This window comes from Anser brachyrhynchus (assembly GCF_964034855.1).
Source record: "Anser brachyrhynchus genome assembly, chromosome: 3".
NCBI lineage: Eukaryota > Metazoa > Chordata > Aves > Anseriformes > Anatidae > Anser > Anser brachyrhynchus.
The window spans coordinates 106,089,263-106,096,013 of NC_137696.1; the positions used below are offsets into that span (position 1 = coordinate 106,089,263).

The following is a 6,751-nucleotide window of genomic DNA, read 5'->3' on the forward strand; positions in this document are numbered from 1 at the left end:
GTACAGTATATACTATACGGAGTTCCTGATTTTCTCCATATAACACTTTGAACACTTCAACACTTCGAGTCTTCAAACACTTCAATATTACTTGGATGAAGATGGTTCTTCGGTTATATGGGAATTGAGATAGGTTCCCCTTGCATTAGTTTGGTTTTGTCCAACTGCTCATTGGCTAACAGGTGCTACATAGGGAAACTCACAGACAAGAGGTGTATGATACAGATCTTCAAAAGACACTGCTGCAAGAAGAGTAGCCAGCTTAAAGCCATCAACACCATGTTCCAGAAGAAGGTACGCTCAAAAACTCTGTCAGCTACTGAAGTCGTTTTACAATTCCTGGTCCAATGGGTTTGGTTCTCACTGTACAATTATATCAAACATCTCAGTCGTTTCTTCTGCCATGATTAATGGAGAAAGAGGACTAAGCATTACTACAGCAAAGCAGGTGAGCTTCTTCCTTCTGCTCCTGAATAATCTTAGTAAAGGATGGGGATTTGTTTGCTTCCTTTCTCTTAACTCCTGTCCTAGTGTGCCAGGACTTTTGGTCTTTACCTTACTTCAGAGAAAGGCCTGTTCCCCAGAAAAAAACACCTCTCCCCTGACATCAGAACTGAACCAGGTCATCTGTGTGTGCATTTGTGTGTATAAGGGACAGGGAATCCCCCAGAAGTTTTTTCAGATTCCTCAGAAATGATTATTCTGAAACAAACAAACAAACCCACAAACAAGCAAACAAACAAAAAAACTGCAGGGTTTTAGTCCCTCTTCTGTAAGGTTGGTTATCCCCTTGAGCTTTATTCACCCTTTTGTATATCTTATTCCCTCAACAGAGCCGTAAGGTTTTGTTTAGCCCTTTGCTCTTTGTTGGCTTCTCTATAAATTCAAAGCTTCTCTCCTCTAATAAGGAGGCAGAGGACTCTGCTCCTTGGCCAAAGGACACTTCAAATAGGTTCTTCTGATTATTTCTTCTAATCAGTGAAACAGAGACTTCCCAAAGTTCTCGTTTGGCAATCTCTCAGATATTCAGCAAATCCTTAAAGGTTTGCTTACGTTGCTGTCATATTCCACCACTTTGTTGCATTAAACCACATGCAATTAATTTTGGCTTAACAGAACGCCCGTCATATGCAGAACCATGAATTTATTAGTAGTCTCATTAGTGTCTTGGCAGTCTAGTACAACAAAGACGTATTATTAATCCAGTTACAATGACACTAACACGTGTATTCGAAGTTATCCAATTACTGCTAATCCCCATTAATCTTACAATTTGAGTTGTTACATACTGGCTTCCTGCAACCTAACCTTACCTCAGTGTTAGGCTTAACCACCCATGACCTTCTGCATCCTAAAATTGATCCTGACAGCCTCACTTTGTAAGGGAAAATGTTTGGACCAAGTCACCCATGATCTGAGTTCTCTCCAGGAAGTCTGATCTTGCTTTTTTTTCCCTGCTCTTATGTCTACTTAGGGTTCTTTTTATACATTTTTTGAACAGTATTTTTGACCACCCTGCCTATTCTTATTGTTCCTCAGGTTAGTAACACCATGATAATGATCACTTTTTTTTTTTTTTTTAAATCTCCAGACCATTATTTAGACCATACAGTTGCAGAGTCAATGTTAAACTAAAGCAAAAGCAAGATGAGCAATAGCTCCCTAACTCTTAGGCAACTTTGCTGTTGCAGTTAAAACAGAACACATGATCCCCCAAGGCAATTCCTGAAAAGTCCTTGTTATTTGTTAAGTTTAATTGAAAGCCTGTGATCAGCTGCTCACAGAGTGTATAAAAATCCTAGTTGCCTTTGTTTACATTCACTTAATCTTTGTGTTTAATTACTGTGCAATCACAGGAAATAGGCTTACCAAACATTTTATCTGTTCAATGAGTATAATTGAACAATGTAATAATAATAAAAAAAATACAATTTCTTTGATAAAGGTAGCTAAATGTCTTTGGAAACATTCATTTGGTATGAATGTTAGACATTTTTCCCCAATATCTTAAATATAAATACAACTGTAAATCTTAGAGAAAAAATGGATTTAAAAAAAAAAAGATAAAAGGAGTATTTTGCGGTGCCAGAACACATGTAGCAAATTTTTGCACTGTTGTAGAAAGATGAGCAGAAAAGGGAAATTATCACTGCAATGAACGTTTTCTTTCACTTCCTATTCCATTTTGCATGGGAACTATTAAATACAGACTCTTCTGGTATTTTTCAGGCAATAAAATCAGCAGTAAAATTCTTACCTTCTTCTAATTGTCCACTTCCACCACTTTATTTTTTAACAAAGCACATCTGTCTCAAAGGTAGCTGCATCTATGTCTCTTTGAAAATGAGCTGAAAATTGATTCACAAAGGTATAGTACAGTCATGCAGCTACATGAACAATTCAAGATATGTATTGCATTCTTAATTCTGTTTATGAATTGCCCATGAACAAATCAACAAACCCATAAAAATAATCTCCATCAGTACCAAAATTATCCATTGTACAGGGCTATGGGATTTTTGGCAGAAGTAGCCCATGAATTATCTACTCAGAAGTTTCTATCTGGTTTATTTATTGGTCACCCAAACCACATAACATTGTCTCTATTCATTGATTATAACTTACCTGTGCCTCTACCTACAATCAAATTTTTTTTCTTTACAAAACGCATTTTCTTTCTTAATTGAGTCCCAGCTATTTGCATACACTCATATGATTCATTGGTCAGATACTGTTGAAACATAAATAATGAATATAAGCAAACAAGCTACACCAAATAGCTTGCAATTAGGGTTATACATTTACTGCCAAATGTAATGAGCAGAAACCAGAACAAAAGGGAAAGCTGGAAGGGGCATCACATGCTATCCCAGTGATATAGACACTTTCCAAGATTTCTGTGTCCTAGTGCCTTTTCTCAGAACTGTGCCAGGTAATCACTGGATAAAACTGCGTAGTGAAAGTAGGTTTCCAGAACTCAGGTCGTCGCCCTCTCACAAGCTAAGCACTTGTTTGTGCTTTCTATTTCTTTTTTGCACATTCGTACAGTTTTAAAAGAACTTCTTGACATGTTGCTATCTGCAGAGAACGAGTACACATAAAATACTAGTTTGCAGAACATCAGCTCCTCCGTTTGGTAATACGAGGCGGATTTCAAGGACAGGCAAGTAAAAAAAAGTGCTTAAGAACAGATTCAGGAAATAGTACCGAAATCCCACTTGGTTCTACAGTACCCAAAACATTTGCCATTTGTCCACTTACTCCTTGCTGCTATTCCACTGCTGGTGATGAATGAAAGAAGTATACATGGATGTTTTCAGAGGTATCAACATTGTCTGATTCTGAAGTAAGAATACATACTGATCACTCCAATATCTCTCTCTGAACACCTGCTGGGAATACATCTTTCAGATACCCAGTTGTTCAGATACCTATTTTTGATCATCATTTGTAATAACCTGCTCAGGGCAGCAATGATGAATTCCTCTCTTGTACAGCCTGAGATGCTGAACTCCTGATTGATGCAGTCAATATTCATCCCTTCAGCAGGAACAGACAAAATCGTACCAGTTTGCCTTAGCCAACCTTTGGCAGCAGGGTGCCCTGCTAAGGTCTACTGCCCCTGAACAAGGGAGTCAGTCAGCAGCGGGGCAGGATGGTTTGGAAAAATCTCTCCTGCCCACGGTTCAATCCCACTGCTGTAAAACCATGAGGTGCTTATTTCATCCACCCTTTCTCGGTGAACGCTTGTTTAAAGAAAGTTTTTATTTGCTTGTTTGTAATACAGCAGTGTCTTGCTTTCATTGGATGCTATGGCTAATTTTACTGCCTCTTTCCATTTTGCTGCTGTTGTATGTACAGTTATAGTTTCTTACCCTGTTCAACAAACTGAGGAAATTTCTGGGACAGGAAGTTACAGGGTATTTGATTCACATTATAGATTTGTGAGAACAAGGAAGCGTTTGTCTTTTGAAGCAAAATAACATACCTGTGAAATTTTAGTAATTTATCATTGTATATTTTAAGCAATATCTGGCATGTTACCGTGCTCTGATGGGTTGGCAAGTTGTTATGCCCTGTAATTTGTCCCTTAATCAAGAGCTGAACACCCATTAAAAAAAAAAAGTGGACAGTACATCACGATAGGGGTCTAATGCTGATTTTCAGTGTAGTAGAGTCTTCCTTACTCTTTCTCCTAAACTGGGGAATACTGGTGGCTAAATGGCAACCTCTCCATCAAAGACTGTAGTTTCCTTGAGACATGTGGCATTTTTACCTTGCTTTACATGTGATTTTTAAGTGAGAAACTTCTAACTGGCATTCCTTAGAAAAGCGTGGTCTACTTCCTCATAGCTTTGATCTCTCTCCACAAAACTAAATGAATGAGCATTTATTTTGTTAGTACAATATTCAGTATAATGAAGTTCAGAAAGCAATTAAGTTTTACAGAAAGGCCTTTGGTTTTGTTTGTTTGTTTGTTTGTTTTTTTCCTTTTTCTGAAGAACACAGCAAATATTAATGTCTAAAACCTGTAACTGGAACATCTGCAACTTTTCATATTTATATTAAGACAACAACCTGACTTCAGTAGCTGTGCGGATGTTTATGTACAGAGAAATGTTTGTAATGTCTTTTTAAGACTTAGCAACATTTCCTGTAAAAATATAATTACACACTTTCATCCACTTTTCTTTAAAAAGCCTCTAACCCCGACATCTATTTGGCATAATAAAATAAATTATTAATTGTTTTAATGGAAATAGTCTTCATTTTTCATTCTGTAAGCCAAGCATCTGTGTGCATGCACTTTTATGTATGAATGCAAGTATATATATGAAAACAGAAGGAAATAAAGACAGATGTGTAACGCGGTATTTTCTGAATTCACCAGTTTGCATCTGTTTTCATGAATTCTGAATTTATTCAAACTTCACATACAATTTGAAATCTTGCTATCAACCAGGTTAAAACTTAATGAAACATTTTAGGCATTATCTAACATAACACATCATGAGTTTGACTTATGCTCATGGTGTTTTACTGAAATCATATTTCGCATTCTCTTGACTTAATCTCTCTTTTTGTAACATTACTTTATTACTATTTTCTTTTCTTTTTTTTTTTTAAATAAAATCTCCATGACTAGAAATTTCTAAATATTTTCCCTATTCCAAAGTATAGGACACAGTGTAACCCAGGGAAAAAAAAAAAGTAAAACCTGTCATCACTACAAAAGCTACCTGACAGCTAGCTTCCAGTAGGTGTATTTCAGGAATGGTAAAAGCAAGGATTGGGTATGCAGTGAAACTGAAAAGTTATGTACAGAGGAAAGAGAAAAACACATATAAGCTTTTCACTAGTTACAAACTGAGCGATGCATCAACTCCTGAAAAGCTTACAGGTTTCGTAAGGTATTAAAGCTTACTGTCCCTTGAAAGTAAAGAAATTTATTATTTCAAATTAATTAATTTTGCAAACTATCACAAATTGGCTTAGCTTAAATAACATAAAAAAACTTATTTTTTCTTAATCTTCAATCAAATCATGTATTCCCACTTGCTTTCAGTACAGCAATACTACAGGAGAATATAATTTTGTGAAGTGCATTCATTAAATAAATAAATAAAAATGGTATTAGTAGTTCCTTAGCTGTCTGATGCTATCCAATTTTCAGTGCATTACACAAATCATTTATGCAATTGTCAGTTTTCAGATAAGCTTCTCAGGAAGTTATATATTTTGTGCAAGGGTTATTATATCCAATTGACAAAGAGTATAAAATTTAAAGAGTACAGCTTATAGATAAATAGAAACATTCTGAAAAGGACGGACTTATCTCTGTAAGTCATTTTCCATATATATATATAATTTCCTGTACACTGCAATACTACTATGCCATGACCTTTGTATTTACTTGCATCTCTATTTTTTAATCCCCACTTATGCACCACGTTTATGAAAGAACATGAATAACCATGAAAAATATGGGCAGGATAACAAGTTTGTAATTATAGCAAAACTAGTATCTATACTAGCAAATATCCATATCTCTTCACAGAAGCAAAACTTTAGTAATTTCCATCCTTCCTAAACTGTCTAAGCACATTTTCATTAATAACCAATACCCTACTCACACATACTCACACTACTCAGAGGTGTGTACAGGCCAACAAAACATGCTGGGTGCATGGGAATCGCCTGTGACTTCTGCAAAGCACAACCACAAAGGGGCTAGGTGTGATGTTTCTCAAGTTAATCTGGACAGCCACTGTTATTTGCTGCTTCCTCTCAATCCCCAGCCCTGGGAGCCTGGGGCAATCCATCCCCAAACAGGCTGCAGCTCTTCTGCACAGCTGTTCTTTTTCCTTGGTCTTTCACCGTAAGCAGAAAGACTCACACCTCCCAGCATCAGCACACTCTGCACACACGCAGGTTTATATGGTTGTGTTAGGTTCTGGCCTGGACTCCCTAATGTTTCATACTGCCAGCTTGTCGTCACACACTTTTCTTCAGGCATGGAGTGCGATAAATGGCTTCTTCCCTTTTTTTTTTTTTTTTTTTAAACCCACAGGGCAGAGTGGCTTGAGTATGAGCACTACCTGTTTAGGAGAATTACAGCAACTACTTGCTGCATGGCAAACTCCAAGGCTCTGGGCATGGCAAAGAAACCCACTCAGGCACAGCTAGAGAGCCCTGAGCACATCTGGAGAACACCCAAAACCCCATAACCTCTCAGAGCAAACTGCCATCT

The 6,751-nt window shown here is 37.0% G+C and overlaps 1 long non-coding RNA gene across 3 annotated transcripts in view; it reads right to left on the minus strand.

The window, feature by feature from the left end:
- The window catches only part of LOC308193452, a 32,242-nt gene that overhangs the window by 8,480 nt on the left and 17,011 nt on the right, over nt 1-6,751 (minus strand). The window contains exon 2 of one of the 3 annotated variants that reach the window (XR_013949641.1): nt 2,258-2,348. The exons of the other annotated variants lie outside the window; for them this stretch is intronic. This is a non-coding gene — a long non-coding RNA (uncharacterized lncRNA). The remainder of the gene's footprint in view (nt 1-2,257; nt 2,349-6,751) is intronic. 3 annotated transcript variants of the gene reach the window in all.